We start from the raw sequence: 18,442 nt of genomic DNA, 5'->3' as shown, positions 1-18,442 counted from the left end.
TGTTGTTTTTTTGCAGTTTGGCTGGGGCTGGGTTTGAACCCACCTCCTCAAGGACATGGAGCCACAGGCACTGCCCCCAGATTAAAGTTTTAAGTAGGGCTTAGGCAACCAGCATTGTGCAATAGCCTATTGTAAGACAAAAGTAAACATCCACAAAGTTCAATGTCTTATAACTAATAACAGACTTGGGGGTATGTCTCTTACATCACTTATTTGTCTCTTGACTCTCAGCCCCAGATTTTCACCCTTCATTGAGGTCTTTTGCAACACAGTAGTGGGGAGTAAACCTATCAACTCCATTCCCCTGACCTCTATCCCAGATGGCCTAACATCAGACTCCTCTACCAGTATGAGGAGCTGCAGAGAGACGGAAAGGCAGGAGGAAAGTGAAAAACATTAGTTGTCAGGTTCTATCAGTGTCTTCAACAGAAGCATCAGCAGATACTGGGGGAATGTTGGCTCCTGGGTTCCTGCTTAGAAAGTACAAGTTGGATCTATCAGGTGTAGAGCACAAATGTCTTAACACTGTAATTGGGTAAATGGGGTGAAGGCTATGTTGATTAGTAGGATGTAAGCACTCCAATTTGTATAAATAATCAACACATTGAATCCCACAATGGCATAAATGTATTCATGATCTATGTACAAATGACTTAATAAAAAAAAAAAGAAGAAGAAAGAAAGAAAGAAAGCCCAATTCCAGCAGAAATGGCCATAGTGAACACCCCTGCAGCCTCAGTAACAGCATTCACAGGCAGCAGACCGGGCCTCGTCTCTCAGTGGATCTCCAATAAAAGTTATGGCAGTAAGGATGATTAACATACCTTCTATTCAATGGGTATCTACAAAGTCACTCCACACTTGGTATTTATATAACTTAGGGAGGAAGATTTATCCATCACCAAATTTAAGGATCTTTGGATAAAAGGCCTTATTACCAAAGAAAAGTCTTCTCCATTTGAATTAATAATCTGTAACCTTACTCTTCTTGGTATTGAGTCTTATCTCCTCCTGCCGTTTATTTTGTGATAGCAGAAAGACTTTTTCTCCCAAGGCAGTGAATCTCCAGTTGTGATTGTGTGCTGAGACATAATTAATTGGAAAGTGTGTAAATCAGTTTTCAGACAGGAAAACAGAAACCAGTTTAGACATCCAAAGGAGAAGGAATTTAATGCATAAAATTGGTCAGAAAATTGTTGGAGTACTTTAATCCTTAGGGGAGATACTGGCATAACAAGGACCATAGGTGACTTCTTTGAACTAGTCATCCTAGTTGTCAGCATCAGGGTACCAGGTGTTGACTGGTCCCTTGAAAAGTATATTATGGCAGACAAGTTCAACATACAGATAGATTTTTAATTAATGTAAGTTGAGGCAGTGTTCATGCCTTGTGGACCCTGAAAAGTGGCTCCAGTGGTTCTAATAATGGCTGCAGAAGCAGAGTATGCTACAGCAGCCTCCAGGACCAGCATCCTTCATCCTATTCTTCCAGCTAAAGGTGTGATAAACTCCTTACAATGACAGGTGGTCTTGTTTACCATTTTTGCTTCTTCAATCCTTCCAATAATTTTGTAACCAAGTCTCCAAATTAAATTTCCCCCGTTTGAAATACCCAGACTAGTTTCTGCTTCCTTGCTTGCATGGCAACTGATACATCTTCAAGCTGATGGAAATCAGTTTCCCTGTCACAGAAAATGCTTGAAATGTGAGCCCTAAGTTCCCACTTTGCTGGAGGTAACAGCATATAACTTCTGCCTACATTACCTCTGCCTTATTTAGGATTAGCTTTTGTGGGGGGAGGGGAGTGATTGTAAGGAGCAGAGATTCATTGAAACTATCTTAAAATAATGAAAAGGAGATTGTGCTAGTCATTTTTATGTGTGTGGACTGGAACGGAAATTGGTTCTGTCATTCTATGAGAAGCAGTGCAGTTCTAGAAATCACTTTCTCTTCCTCAGGGGCCAGTTGAGCAGTCTCTCGTGATGCTCATGTACCCTCTTCTCCTACTGACTGGCTGATTCTTTCCTCCAGAATTCTCCATAGTCATTGCTTCTGTCTCCTCATAGTTTAGCCTCCACCTGACCTCTCCAACCCTCATCTCTGTTGGATCCTATGCTATTTCCCAGTTCAAATTCTAGAGGAAATAAATCTGATTTACCCTAGCATATGCCACAGGTCTTTGACTACCCTGGATATTGGCTGCTCTTGAGTCAGATTATACCCAAAATCCAAGTAGCTGTGCTATGGGGTAAGAGGAGGGGTTCTTGTTGTAGAACCTACATAAAGCCCAATGGCTTGTTTCAGATTGAGGGGTCAGAAACAATGTTGACATGTCTGACATAAATCTCAAAACAGATAGACAGTTCCTGAGTCATAAACATCTGATTGACTTATGACTCCCACTTAAGAATGGAGGCTATTACAGGTAATAGGTAAATGTACCTGTTCCAACTTACATACAAATTCAACTCAAGAACAAACCAACAGAACCTACATTTTTCATAACCAGAGGACTGTCCATATTACTTTTCCCACCATACACTCACATAGCCACATAGAACCAAGTTGAATGCTATGCTTTTGTGATATTTTTTTTCTTTTAAAGCTGCCACGTTAATATGTATAAAAACTTATAAAATGGAGGTACACAGGAATTATTAATATCTTCTCTGAACCATTAAACATGTTAGGAAATGTCCTGCATTCATATTCTAACAAACTTGACCCTGAAAGAAGATACTACATATGTATTAAGTACATGAAATAATAAAAACAGAAAAAAGACAGAATCAGGTAGATCCAGATTCAAAATATTGTTTTTAAAATATAATCTTGTTATATGTGAAGCCACTAAACTATACTATAATAGTTATCCCCATTGAAGTTTATTTATTTATTCTTTTGAGAGATAATCTCACTTTGTCACCCTCAGTAGAGTGCTATGGCATCAGACTCCTCTACCAGCAACCTCAAACACTTGGGCTTAAGTGATTCTCTTGCCTCAACCTCCCAAGTAGCTGGGACTATAGGCGCCTGCCACAATGCCTGGCCATTTTTCTGTTGCAGTTGTCACTGTTATTTAGCTGGCCAAGGCTAGGTTCAAATCCACCAACCTGGGTGTATGTGGCTGGCACTATAACCACTGTGCTGTAGGTGCTGAGCTTGCCATTGAAGTTTATATTCTAACTTAACAGGGAGACAAAGTAAATAATATATTTGTATGATAAGGATCTAATGATGGATCAGCTTTTAAAAATGAACTGAATCATGTTTAGAAGATATAAATAATATCCTTAATACCTTTTAGAAGAAACTCTGTGGCCAGGTGAAGTGGCTCACACCAGTAAATCTAGCACTCTGGGAAGAACACTTGAGGTCATGAGTTCAAGATCAGTCTGAGCAATGTAGCAAGACCTCATCTCTACCAAAAAAAAAAAGAAGAAGAAGAAGAAAAATTAGCTGTATGTGGTAGTGCATACCTATAGTCCTAGCTACTGAGAAGGCTGAGACAAGAGGATCACTTGAGCCCAAGAGGTTGCATTGAGCTGTGATGTCACCACTGCTCTCACACCTGAGCATCATAGTGAGACCTTGTCCCAAAAACAAAAACGAAACAAAACAACAACAAATTGTGCAAAAGGTAACTGATTAAATTTAATTTATTCCATTGTTCATTTTTAGAAGTGTCAAAGGAACTTAGGTCTAGAGGTCTGTGCCTGGACCACTTACACTCCTTGAGTCTTTTCTGCCAGCTACCTTGTTATTCCTTGCAGGTTCCCTTCATGGATCATCATCCACGTCTCTAAATACACTCGGGCGGGTGCCTTCCCGATATGTTTAGTTAACTCTGATGGTGCTCCCCTTTGTCCATTCTCGCTTCCTTAACTGTCTTAAACTTTCTCCCCTTTTCCTTTCATTTCATTGTTTCTGCACTTTGCCCCCCCCCCCCAGGGGCTGGTTTGTGGTACAAAGTGTTGGTGGATGCCTGAGAGACGGAATGTCATTCCAATGGAAATGCAGATGATCAATCTGACAGCAAGTCACATTGCGAATACAGCTTCTGGGCCAGGTCAGAGGGAACCTGTTTAAAGACATGATCAAAGCCGTGAACTTCAAAGCCAAAATCCCATTCCAGGGCCTGGATCTGTTTTTTGTGTTGATTTAGGGGATCTTTGTTTTGATCCTCTTCTCCATTCTCTCCTTTAGAATTTCACTTACACGGATAAATATTTCAGAATCCCAAAGAAAGATCATGAGGCTATTTTTCAATTCCACTTCCCCTCTAACTCAATGTTACCTACTTTTTAAAAACTGCTTGCTTTTTATCCTGCTCAGAAGAATAAAGGATCTTTGGCTATTTTCAATATTTTTCTTTGATTTTAATCAATATTTGAATTTTTTTCTTCTCACTCACCCTCATCTCTCTCCAGGCGCATTGACATATCCTGTTTGTTATCTCTTTTATTTATTTTTTAATCTAAATAGAAAAGGTGGTTGCTTTTGCCAGTGATGTAAATCCAACTTTCTGGATATTCATTTGAGATCAATGTCTGCCTGGGAGACTGCACATACTACATCCATGAGGCTGCAACATCTGCCAGTAGGAGTGAGGGGGCAATCTGTGAAGTAGCAAAGAGCCACACTTGGACCCATGTCATGGACAGGTCCACCAGGGAGTGGGCCTCCTCTGCTGCTTCCCCTGTCTTTCCCCAGAAATGTAGGCTGTTTACCCGTTCTGAAGCCCCATAGAGATTGCCCATAATCTAAATATAAAAATCTGTTAGGTAAACAAAACACAACAGCACTGGAGAGGACTTTCATGGGAGTGACTTCATAAGTTGTCAATAGACACCAAGCTGCATGGCTCCCAGGATGGCAGGATTGGAGATCACAGGAAGAATTCTGACTAATGTAAGGACACAGTTTAGGTCAAGAGCAGAAAGCCTGGGCAGTGCCATGAAAGCAGAAAGCTGGGCCGAACACTGACTGCCCCTCAGGGACCTCTTGGCTGGGGGATCTTAGGCAAATCGCTGAAGTGGGAAGCAGGGAACTTAAACCCTTAGAAATGTGTTTGCATGCAAGCACCTCATTTATTTATCTCTTCATTTATTCAAATATTGCTTACTGAGCACCTACTACATGGCAGACACTGTCCTAGACACTGGGGATAAAACAATGATCAAAATTGAGATAATTCCTTCATTGTGGCAGTTATATCCCAGTGGCAAAGACAAGCAATACATAAATAAATGTATAATACATACATACATGCAAAACATAAAAATAGAATTTTAGCTACATCCCATGAAGGCATAAAAAAACAACGAACGTAAGTAAGTAGACTGACAAAGTGGGGGTGGTTACTGGCCAGGAAGGTGGTAATTGGGAAGTGAACGGAAGATGGAGGGATCCAGGCACCTATCCAGGGAAAGAACATGCTGTAAGTAGGACTAGAAAGGACATGAAGCAGAAATATGCTTGTGTACGAGAAGCATAAGATATGAGAGTAGATGAACATGGGGAAGTGTGAGGAAAATACTAAAGAAGTTAAGGAACAGATGAGACAGGGCCTTATGGACCATGGCAGAGAGTTTGTATGTTATTCTGATGGAACTGTAAGGTATCAGCATGGAGTCATGGTGGTGAGGATGATGATGATGAAGGCGGTGATCATGGGGAATGTAATATTCAGTGGGTCAGACCTGGTTCCATCTCTGTAAAACAGAGCCCTATGACATATCTCTACCCCCTGGACTTTATAATGATTAAATGATATTGAATGCAAAGGACTTGAAATTGTGCTCAATGAAAGTTATTTTAGTTACTATTATGATCATCGAGGACTGGGCTATTTGTACTCACCATTTCAACCCTATTTTGACCTCCAAGTACATCTCAAATACAAATATTTTAATCAGAATTATGCTAACATCTATAAATTTTTGTGGAGAGAGTATTTTTTTCTAGTGAACTCCATTAAGCCAATTTAATTCCTTAATCAATGTTCCATATTGCACAATTTAATCATTTGTAATTTTTCCCATTTTCATTAGCATTATTTCTTTTCCATTTCAATTTTACGGCAAGATTTGAAATATGCCTGAAGTTTAAATGATGGAGTTAAGTGGCAGTTTCAATTTGGTATGGCTAAAATAGCCTGCTCTTTAAGAACCTTGTGGCTCAGGGAGGTTAGCTGACTTGCCCAAAGACATACAGCTACTAATTGACCGAGGTAAGAACCCAACCCAACTCCTTCTAATTCTGGTATCATGTACTTCTCTAGATAAAAGAGAGAGAAAATATAATAATATTAATACCTATGTGCCAGGGTTAATGTGAAGCTTAACTGACATAATACATGAGAAAGCACTTTTATAAACTGTGAAGCACTATGTTATTACTAGTAATAACAATAGACATAAGACCTATCTCCGGGTTTAGTAGAGGACATGGATGAGTTCATTGCTAGCTGAGTACATTTACCTAGATCAAGGAGTTTCTTTTCCTAAAGGTCTCGAATTTTTTAAATGTATCACAAACCCACTTCAGCATATCTTAAGAGCATCTAACAAGGAGAAGTACAGAATTGGGAGCCTGTTGGGATTTGGTCTAAGATAGGTTTAAGAACTAGCTACAAAGACAGAGGTGATCTTTCAGAGTACCCTGGATACCTAAAACAACTTCACATAGTGCTATAAAGTCCAAGTGGAGCCCATAATCGGTTAAAGGGGGTCTAATTCAAACAATTCAGCATCCAGACGTTAGAGAAATGATGGTTCTTGGCATAAGGGCCATTCAGTCGTTCTTCTTTGAGTATTTAATATCTTGAGGTGCTAGTAGAGTCCAACAGTAGGAAAAGACACGATCTCATTCTCACGAAGCTCACAGCTTACTAGGGAAGATAAGCATGCTCAAAACCAAGCAGGATCCAGTCCAAAAGTGTAGAGGAGGCACAGAGGAGGAACATCCACCCCTGTTTGAGGAGACTTCCTCTGGAAAGATTTCCTTGGTGATAAATTTCAAGGACCAGTAGGAGTAATTAGATGAACAGATTAGAGAGTGCATGTCAGGGAAATGACACAATTGCACATGCAAGGGGTAGCGATGAATGAGAAGAGTGCTTCCCAGGGAACACAGGCTGTGGCTTAGGAGCAGAGGGAATGAAGCAGGGGGGTAGAGAAGGGCTCAGTGCAGAGGGAGTAGCAGAGAACGAGACTGAGTGCAAGTTCCTGCAAAGCAGGAAGGCCATAGAGAAGCAGACTCACACTCAGGGAAGGAGACTGGCAGAGACAAGGCCTGGTAAAAATCCAGGGTAGGGCGGCGCCTGTGGCTCAAAGGAGTAGGGCACTGGCCCCAGATACCAGAGGTGGCAAGTTCAAACCCAGCCCTGGCCAAAACTGCAAAAAGAAAAAAAAATCCAAAAGGGTAAAACAGAAACTACACTGAAAGGTCATTTAGAACCTTTGAGAACAGACATTGCAACTACTACTAGGCTACTCTCTTGGGCATTACCACTCAGCTAGGCATGGTCTCTCAATGTACAGTCCAGGACCAGGTGGCACTAAGTCCATTAGTGACAGACTTTTTAAAAGGCATATGAATGGGGACAATCGGAGACTGATCCCAGCATTGTTTGTGGAATCTAGGAGATAAGGTCATTGTTGACTAATAATAACAGCTACCATTTATGGAAGTCCTTTTATTTAATCCTTACTACAAGGCTAGGAGATAATTATTATTCCTCTTGGTGTATGACAAACATGAGATGCTGAATCTTGCTTGAAGTGAATTTAAAGGTAACTTCTTGAAAGAGAAGAACTTACGTATATCACTTAATGTGACAGAAGAGTGAACATTATCTGATGTAGTAAAAGATGGGTTCCAGTTAAGGTTCTTAGAAGGAGCTTGCCCTGGATTATCGTGGTGAGCAGAAGAGCCCAGAGTCAAAGCCTGGGGTATTGGCCAGGGGAGAGTAAAGACAGAAAGAAGGAAGATTGGGGCAACTAAGTTGAGGGTCCTAAACATTGGCAATTTTTAAAGAAACAATTTGATTGTTTGGGGCCAGGGAGTTAGAAGCCTTTATTTCATACGTCTTTAAGGGCCTTCAAAATCTTTACATCTGCCTGTTTGCCCCCGGAAAGGAATGCTTGAAGCGACCAGATGTGGAGACTGTGTATGTCCAATTTCAAATCCTGGACATAACCATCTCGGGACTGTCAGCAGTGCCTAGAGGAGTTCGCTTTTCATGATGTGGACTCAGTGGCAGTTATGCCTTTTGTTATGGCACTTAAGGTGTGTGGGATCGAATTGTCTACAAATGTTAGAATCATGTCTCTCTCTGAATGAAAGTGGATTCAACCTACAATTTGAAATCTTTATGAGCTGAACAGGCCATAAATTAAAGATTTTATTTTTTTAACTTTCAGGCATCCAGACATTACTTACAAAGTGCTCAAGTATTTTCATGTTTTTGCTACATTATAAAATAAAAATGTACCTTGACTAATTTATTTTGCTTATTAGTACTAATTTTCTATTAATGAACATTAGGCTAGATATTTGGGGGGGGCAAGGAGGGCACTGAATTTTTTGTATCCTAGAGAACTGACTCACAGTAGATGCTCATTAAGCTCCATTGTATAAAAGGATGGAATTTATCTTTTCTTTCACATGCAATATATTTTAAAGTGGTTATATTGTAATCCTTATAAAATATTGGTTTTGAATTTTACATAAAGTCATACTTCACTCTAAGCTCTAGTCCACCCTTTCAATATTTCCAAACAGTAAACTTTCATAGAATTTACACAACTGCTTCAAAACTTAACAATTAAATTCATTTTTATTTCCATGGCAATCAAAGAATGTAGACTAAAAGAATCTGGTGAATGAAGTCAGGGAGACCCCTCCCTCAAGTGATTCTATTATGAGCCACCAGCTTTCTTCAGGTGTGTTTTCCCCCCGTGCGATTGTCTTCTCTGTGGGCCTGTGAGCTTGTTACAACCGCTCCTTAGCAAAGGGTTAAGACAACATTTGTTTGTCGAGCTTTTTCCCCAAGATTTCCATTACTGCTATAAATTTTTCAGTTTGGCTTTTATGTAAATGTAGCAAGACAAGCAAGACAGAGAAATTTATTTGTAAGCTTTAGGGGAAAAAATGAGGAATCTGAAACTGTTTATTGAAAATAAATGAATATGGAATGTAGAATGGAAGCCAAAGAAGAAATGAATATTTTGTTTGAAGCCCCACACAAACTCTCAGAACAGCAGGTGGAGGCCCACGGGGACTGTTTCATGGGCAACCAAGCATGCTGTGCTTCCTCTGGCTACAGACAGGCCAGGGTCAAAATCCAAAGACTTGCTCTAAGAAGCCATGGATCCTACTGACAGCCAAATCCCGGGCTGGTTTTCAGAAAACCCTCAATTTGAGTCATTCTTGCTCCATCATGATCATGTCCTGAATAGGTCATTTGATGTCTCTGGTGTCCTCCAGATGCCATAGAAAAATTCTACACTTCTGATAGGCTGCGATTTTCAGTACCCTATATTCCTTGAAAGAGGAAACTAGTTATCATTCACGTCTATATACTCAGAGAATCTTATATATAGTAGGCCCTTAATACAATATGCTCTTAAAGGAGTTTATTAAGAACTTTGATGTGTGTGGTGCTTTCTCAAGCACTCTGAGTTTTAAAAATAAGTTATATCATAATTCAGGTGTGGCGAGTCCAACAGATCAGGAGAGGATTGCCATTGAAAAGATAGTTTGTTACTCTCAGATCCCAAGAGGAAGGGGCAATGCCTCACCACAGAGAGCTGTACAGGGAAGCACGGAGGCTGCTCAGGAGGCAGAGGAACGAGAGGGAAGCATGGGCAGCAGCCTTTGATGGTTTCCGTGGGAAGAAATGGGTGAGGCAGTGCAAGAAGACTTAGGATTGGGTAGTTAAAATAATGTTAGTAGTCCCTGGGGCAGAAGAGCTGTTGCTACTTAACTGAGACCCGTCCTTGGGGTGATTAGGATAGGGGCACAGGAGCTAGGAATGTGAAAACCCAATGGAGGAGATAATTTTGGATGTGGGTTCTGGATTGGAGCCTTCGGAGGTAGGTAGTCACCTCATCAGCAAGTCCCCAAGATGTCAGAGCATAGGAAAATAAAAGACATGATTCATTCAATCTTCAATTGCTTTTTAAATTTATTTTAATTATTATGGATACATAGTAGTTACATTTATGGGGTCCACACAATATTTTGATATAAACACACAATGTGTAGTGATGAAATCCGAGTAAGCCATCACCTCAAGCATTCATCATCTCCTTACGTTAGGAGAATTTGAATTCCCCTCTTTCAGTTACTTTGAAATATAAAGTAGTAGAATAAATTGCTAACTATAGCCGCACTTTTGTGCTGCCAAACATTGGATCTTATTCCTTCTAACTCTATATTGTTTACTCATTAACAAACTCTCTTCATCCTCCTCTCCCCTTTCCCCTTCTCAGCCTCTGTTAACCATTATTTCACTCTCTGTTTCTATGAGTTCAATTTATTTTTAGCTCCCACATATTAATGAGAAAATACAGTATTGGGTTTTCTGTGTCTGGCTTATTTTATTTAACATATGAACCCCCGTTCCTTTCACATTGCTGCAAAGAACAGGATTTCATTCCTTTCTATGGCTGAATAATGTTCCATTGTGCATATGTGCCACATTTTTCTTTATCCATTCATCTGTCCATGGGCTCTCATGTTGATTCCATATCACGGATATTGCGAGGAATGCTATGGTAAACATGGGAGTGCAGACAACTCTGTAGTTCCTTCCTTCCTTCCTTCTTTCCTTCCTTCTTTCCTTTCTTTTTCTTTTTTTCCCGCCATCCCCCTCTCTCTTTCTCTGTTTCTTTCTTATACACACCCAACTAGATCACAGGATAGTTCTTTTTCGCTTTTTTGAGGCCTCTCCATGTTGTTCTCCATAGTGGCTATACTAACTTACATTCCACCAACGGGGTACAATGGTTTCCCTTTCTCTACATTCGCACCAGCATTTCTTATTGCCTGTCTTTTGGATAAATGCCATTTTAACTGGGGTGAGATAATATCTCATCACAGCTTAGATTTGCATTTCCCTGATGATTAGTGATGTTGAACACTTTTTCATATACCTGCTAGCCATTTACGTGTCTTCTTTTGAGAAATGCCCATTCAGATCCTTTGCCAATTTTTTAATCAGATTATTTTTTCCCATTGAGTTGTTTGACCTCTGTATATATTCTGGTTATTAATCCCTTGTCAGATGGGCAGCTTGAAAATACAGTCTTTCATTTCGCGGGTTGTCTCTTAACTTTGTCAATTGTTTCTTTAGCTTGATGTGATCCCTTTGGTCCATTTTTGCTTTGGTTACCTGTGCTTTTCAGGTCTTACTCAAGAAATCTTTGTCCATACCAATGTCCTGGAGTGTTTCCCCAATGCTTACTTCTAGTAGTTTCATAGTTTGCAAGGGTGTCCAATGTGCAGCCTATGGATTATTAGAATCCTATTGTGCTTATCTGTGGTGATGGGTATCACAAAACTTATACACAAAACTTTTTTCTTGTTTATCAGCTTTTATTAGTGTTTGTGTATTTAATGTGTGGCCCAAGACAAGTTTTCTTCTTCCAATATGCAGCAGGGGAAAAAAATGTTGGGCACCCCTGGTATAGTCTTGAATTTAGGTCTTTAATACACTTTGAGTTGATTTTTGTGCACAGTCAGAGGTAGGGATCTAGTTTCATTCTTCTGCACAAGAATATCTATTTTCCCAGTCCCAAAGATTGAAGAGACTGCCCTTTCCCTGATGTCGTTCTTGGGGAAGACGAGTTAATTACTAATATGTGGATTTATTTCTGAGTTCTCTATTTGGCTTCATTGACCCACATGTCTGTTTTTCTGCCCATACCCTTTCAAAACAAATATCACACATTTCACTGTATATTTTCATATGATGAAAGTAAGGGTCAAAATGATTTTGAAACTGAGCTATGGTTAGATGGAAAGATCAGGATTGACAGCTAGGTGTGTAGGAATCCAAAGGGAGTGTTTTCTAACTTTAACATGCTCCCACCCATGTTCACTCTTTTTAGTTTGGATTAGATATACCTCTCTAGCTATTTGCACAGAGTAAAAACACACTTACTCACTCACTCATATTCTCCACATATCAGTTTAATATTTCTAGATCAGTACAATAGTTCTGACAATAACTCAAACCTTAGTTCCTATGCTGGAAAAATACTTGCACAAGAGTAAAAACATTTAGCATTTAATTTTGTTTGTCACCAACAAGATGGGAGACCTTGACAAAGTCATTTGGTTCACCAAGGCTGAGAACAATTTTTTATACATAGTACCTGGTCAATGAACATTTGCTTAACAGATTCAGGTCTTGGTTTCCTTACCTATAACAGAAATGAGTTAAAATAGATAAGTTACTAGATGATTTACATTTTTAAGAATTATAATCATCTGGCTCAGCGCCCATAGCACAGTGGTTATGGTGCCAGCCACATACACCGAGGCTAATGGGTTCAAACCCGGCCCAGGCCAGCTGAGGCAACAATGACAACTGTAATAAAAAATAGCCAGGCATTGTGGTGGGCGCCTGCAGTCCCAGCTACTTGGGAGGCTGAGGCAAGAGAATCACTTAAGCCCAAGAATTGGAGGTTACTGTGAGTTGTGACACCACAGCAATCTACTGAGGGTAACATAGTGAGACCCTGTCTCAAAAAGAAAAGATCATCTGATGTGTTATTACTAAATATCCCCAAATCCTAATATTTTACATGAAAGAAGATTTATCAAAAATTGCATTATTCTAGCTAGTTTATCTCCTCTCCCTGCTCACAGACCAGCAAAATTGGGCCAGCTTGAGTTCAGCAGGCCAGAGTGCACGACAGTGCCAGACATGTCAGGTGCTCTCGGCTGTGTTTGAGTAAGCCATTTGAGCAGGTGGGCATCCTGCGGTACAACCTCACGGTGCACCCAGAGCTTGCTTCTGCAAGAAACACTGCTACAGATGTGATTACAGGAAGTCATTTGGCACTGAGCAATCTTGTTGAGTCATCACTCCTGCTCTTATACAAGACTCAATTTTTCCTCTTTTTAATTAAAAAAAGAAACATGCTGGCATTCCATAAATAACATCACCAGTGATGCAAAGAAAGGCAAGGCAGAAGGGAAGGAGAAACTAGAACAACCTAACCCTAGCACAGCTTGTCCTTTTACTGTCTCCCTGTCCTCTGATCAGCACCACTCAAAGATCATTGCTGCTGGACAGTGTCTCCCCTGCCCTTGTGGAGGCAAGAGGGAGGCTGGGAGAACGATGTAAGAGAGGGTTTTTTTTCACAGCTCATACTAGCAGAAATAGCAGAAAGAAAAGGCTATTGATCATTTGAATTGGAGCTTGGACTGTCTCTGTGTTACCTCATTAGGATGAGAACAGAGAGGGAGCAAAGGGTAGGCAGTGAGACATTGAGTTTGGACGCGTTTACTGCTCTTTAGGAGTTAACATGACATTATCTAGAGTAAAAAGTCTTAGAGCTTTCTTCTAACTTTGCATTCCTTTTAGAAAGAAATGTGGACAGGACAGTAGTCATTCTGCCACCTTCACTTTCATTCCATGTGGAAAGAGCAAAGTGACAAAGTGAAATCTCTGCCTTAATTTTATTGATAAAATGTCCAGCAATATATTTAATGGAGACACCTTGGAGGTATAAGAACAATCCATTTCTTGGGCCAGGATTGGTGATGCACACCTGTAATCCCAGCACTCTGGGAAGCTGAGAGGGGTGGATCGCTTGAGCTCAGGAATTTGAGGCCAACCTGTGCAAGAGTGAGACTCCATCTCTACTAAAAAGTCTTCTTTTAACTTTGCTTTGATTTGGGGCCCAAACCTTCACCACTCTGAGCTTTGTTTTCATACCCATTATGTGGAAGGCTAATTTTGAGACTTTCCTTTGTTCATTTTATAGATGCTCTTTGACCATGCACAATATACAAAGAATAGGGCTAAATGCTTCCTTGGGGGACTCATGGCCTACAGGGAATGGGGTCTAGTCTATGAGATTTTTGTGTCCTTTCCAGATGACATAGTGAATTTCCCTCTCCTAAGTAGCTGAAAGATTCTGAGTCCCATCCAGATTTCACAGTCTGGGATTTATTAGGGAAGTGCCTTTGTTAATTCTCTTGGGCTCCCAATAACATTTTTAAATAGCAGCTCATTGGATTAGCTAATATTTTTAAAGAAGTAAAGTGTAACAATAGAATCATATGTAGAATTCCAATACGTAAATCAGTTAATGGTGAAGCTGTTCTGGTTGAAGCAGAGGAAGAAAGCATGGAGTTTCTTGCTTAGGCTGTATCTAATGCACCTTTCCCTTACCCCTTGGGCCACAGTTAGAACATAATCTAAGAAGGACTGCTCTATTACCTTTCAAAGAGATTTGTCAATTAAACATACTTTGTAAAAATAAATAGAGCTGGGCACCTGAAGAAGAATGAGTTAAAGGAGAATACATTTTTTCAGCCCTTGCCCTGCCCTTTTTTTCTCTGGTATATTGGTGGAGGCCCACATCCCATAGATTGGTTCACAGGACCTCAAAATGAGCCAAAGGCTTAAGAACAAAAAGTAGAGGGTCTCTCCCTGTGCTGTAGATAGGACAGAAGTCATTCTGCCACCTTCACTTTCCATTCCCATGTGAAAAGAGCAAAGTGACAAAGTGAAATCTCTGCCTTAATTTTATTGATAAAATGTCCAGCAATATATTTAATTGAAACACCTTGGAGGTATAAGAACAATCCAGTTCTTGGGCCAGGAGTGGTGGTGCATACTTGTAATCCCAGCATTCTGGGAGGCTGAGAGGGATGGATGGATCACTTGCTTAAGCTCAGGAATTTGAGGCAAACCTGAGCAAGAGTGAGAGTCCATCTCTACTCAAAAAATAGAAATATTAGCTGGGCATTTTGGCTGGTGCCTGTAGTCCCAGCTGCTCCGGAGTCTGAGGCAGGAGGATTATTTGAGCCCAAGAGTTTGAGGTTGCCATGAGACTCTGTCTCAAAAAAAAAAAAAAAAAAGGAATAACCCACTTATTATAAATCTGAGTTCTTTGATGGGAAGAAGGAATCATGTCAATTTTGTCCTTTTATCCCCCACAGCTTCTAGAACAAGTATATGTAGTAAATGGATATTTAATAAATATTACTGATAGAATAAATTAATGAGTTAATAAATACATGCACTCTATTTTTAAAATATGGAAAATAACCAAATCCAGATGTATGTACCTATAAGTTCAGAAATAATACATTGTGAAATTATAAACTTGGAATCATGACATATTTACCTTTAGAGGCCAATCTCTAGCATAGAGTCTAGCACATAGTAGGTTGTTTCCAGTGGAGTTGATGTGGTAGTCTTTAATGATACTCTCTGAATTTTTCTCATTGTCCAGCTTCCAGGCACTTTGTAGGATTATATTTCCTGGCTCTGTTTAGGGCCATATGACTAAATCTGATCGATGAGTTGTGGGTGGGAGTGACACGTAAGACTCATGGGCTGGTTGTTTACTGCCTGATATAAAACTCTCCAGGACTCTTTTCCCTCTGTCCAGATAACCAGTAATAATCCAGACAGTGGCTTCTCCATTAGGCTGGAGCCCAGAGGGAGGGTGACAAAATGAGTACAATATTGGAGAAGCTCACTCAGACAGCCCTCAATTGTCAAGTAACATGAATAAGAAACATCTATGGTTTAAACTGTGCTGTTTTTAAAAGAACACATTATAACCTAGCTTATTCTAATTGATATAGCTAAACTGTATCAGATCCAAACTCTTAATTGCATAGTAAAATAGAAGTTTAGATTTTGCTCACTGACTGTGCCAGGTTGGTGAGGTGAGAATGAAGGAAACACTGCTCTACAGCTATTCACAACCCATAGCTGACAGCACCTTGCCATACTAAACACCTGGCCTCCAAGGTCAAGTGGGCTTCTCCATCCCAGTTACATCATATCTGAGTCTAGTCCCATGGTCACACCCCTATGGCCATGAAGGCAGAGAAATGTTTAGCTATTACAGAAGGAAGAAATCGATTTTGGAAAATAGTTGCAAATAGGTTTTCAATAAGTACTTGTTGAATAAGTGAACAAGGAAACATGCAAAAGAATGGCTAGACTGACAAAGAGGAATTTTTTTGGAGTTTATCGACCACTGGATCATTTTATCTAGGCAGACATGTACAATACCAATGATGGTACTATAATACCTTTCAAAGCTCCTATTTTCTAACCTAATATACAAGTTTCTACTTTTCTGACCTCATTGTGCCCTTCCATGACTGCCATTGACCTACAGTGTTATTCAAATTAGCTAACAACTTACAAGGCATGGGCTCTGTCCAGAGTACACTTTGCCAAATCAATCAGTATGGATGCCAGTCATAAACACTGGTATACAAATAATATCAGGTGAGCTCTGCCTCTGACTCAAACACAGTGACATGTTGTCCAAACCAAAGGTCAGGGTAGAACATGTGATCTAACAATTGGCAAGGCTTAAATGTTAAATCATACAAATATTAAATTCATTCTGTTAAAAACTGTATGTGCAGTAGAACCTCTCTCTATAAGCCAATCACGCAAGAGACTACAACAAACTGGACAACATACAGAGGTGGTCAATATAAGGAACAAAGTACATAAGGTGCATGTCTAGTGTTTGAAAATTAGGTCAACTTAAGGAGGTGGTCAATATAGGGAGGTGGTCAACTATACAGGTTCTACTGAAATTATATAAAATTGGGACCACTGAAAAATATCCAGGATGAAAGGCCATCACGTTCATACTGAACACTGGAATCCTTGTACTTCCACTTAAAAAGGTGTAAACAAAAAGCTGTTGAGAGAGGCAATCCGAGAAGACTGCACAGGACCAGTGGCATCTGAGCTTGTTTGGAAGGATAAGCTATATTTTGACAGAAATGGTAATGGCAGGAAGAACTTTGTAAACAGAAATGCCAGCATCCAGAATATTTTATTTTTGCCTTTCTTGTAGCATTTATTCTGGTCTACCTTATATTCAATTTTTGTTATTTGTTTTATCTTCCCTGCCACATTGTGAGATCCTTAAGGGCAGGGGAGAACTCCATCCTCTGTGTCTCTTTTGTTTTCTGCAATGATCTACAAGGCTAGATATTCACTAAATATCTATCAGCTGGGTAGAATCATTGAACAGGAATGAAGTAAATTTAAAATACAGTCCACATTTTCAGCAAGAGAAAAACCACACTTTAGAAATTTCGGCTTTTAGAAGTCAACCTCAGAGATCCACATGCTTAAGGCAGATGCAAATCCTAAAATAATGATGTCCCAGCTCTTAAAAATAACCACTGTCCCAAGCACTTTTTTCTCACTCCCTGTATCTGCCGAATCCTTTGGCTGTTTGTTCTCTCTTCTGGTCCCAAGGGCACCTGTTTCCCCCACTGTTGTTCTGGCTTACTTGTCTCCTGGCAAACCTCACTCCTTTTCTCAATTCCCTAAAAACTCTAGGCCTCACTGCTTTGCTTTTTCCTCTGTCTGTTCTTTTTTCTCACCTTCCTACTGATAAAAGCATTTCTGGCGATAGTGGCAGCTAGATTTACTCTTCATCCAGCTTGGCCCAGCTACCTGATTCTTGTGGTGTTTCTGAAAGAATGAATTAGAAGTTGGTAAAATAGAATTAAAAGATGCAATTATTTCTACTTTCAAAAAGCCTTCGACTAAATTATACGCTAAGTGATTTTTTTTTTCTAACAACATCACAGAATTAGAGAGATCTTTTTTCTTCGGAGTTAGGGAACTGGCATAGATCCAAGAATGAAAGGATTAAAATAGATAGGCATTCGATTCTTGATCATTCTTATTTAAAATTTTAGTCAGTGAACAAGAAGGAGCAATATCCAGTTAACGCTCCAAGTTTGCAGATAACAGAGAATTTCTTCATGTGGGAAAAGCAAATTCCCGTGATATACTTGCAAAAAATATCAGGAGAAACAACGTGGAGGTGAAGAGGTGGATGTATATTTTGACATAAACAAGAGTAAGGCAATGACAATAGGACAAAAAAAAAATTCATCTCTACTCAAAGGACAATGGGCTTTGACTGATCATTATAACTCCATAAGGGGATTCAGGAGACATCATAACCATTCCCTGAGGAGAGCCAATGGCCTCTAGGGTCAAGGAGATATTGTAATAAGACAAAAAATATTGCTGCACCCTTGTACAAACCATAAATCTTCTACTCTTGGAATCCTGGATTCAGCTGGAGCTGCCTACCTGCCCTCGTTTTATAAGCGATGAAGTAACACTGCAAAGCTCCAGAGAAAACAACTAAAATTATCAACAGGATGCAGTATATGAAAATGAATC

Source organism: Otolemur garnettii, unplaced genomic scaffold, assembly GCF_000181295.1.
Source record: "Otolemur garnettii isolate 467f Iridium unplaced genomic scaffold, OtoGar3 scaffold00055, whole genome shotgun sequence".
Lineage (NCBI taxonomy): Eukaryota > Metazoa > Chordata > Mammalia > Primates > Galagidae > Otolemur > Otolemur garnettii.
Note: the sequence above shows the minus strand (reverse complement) of the source record.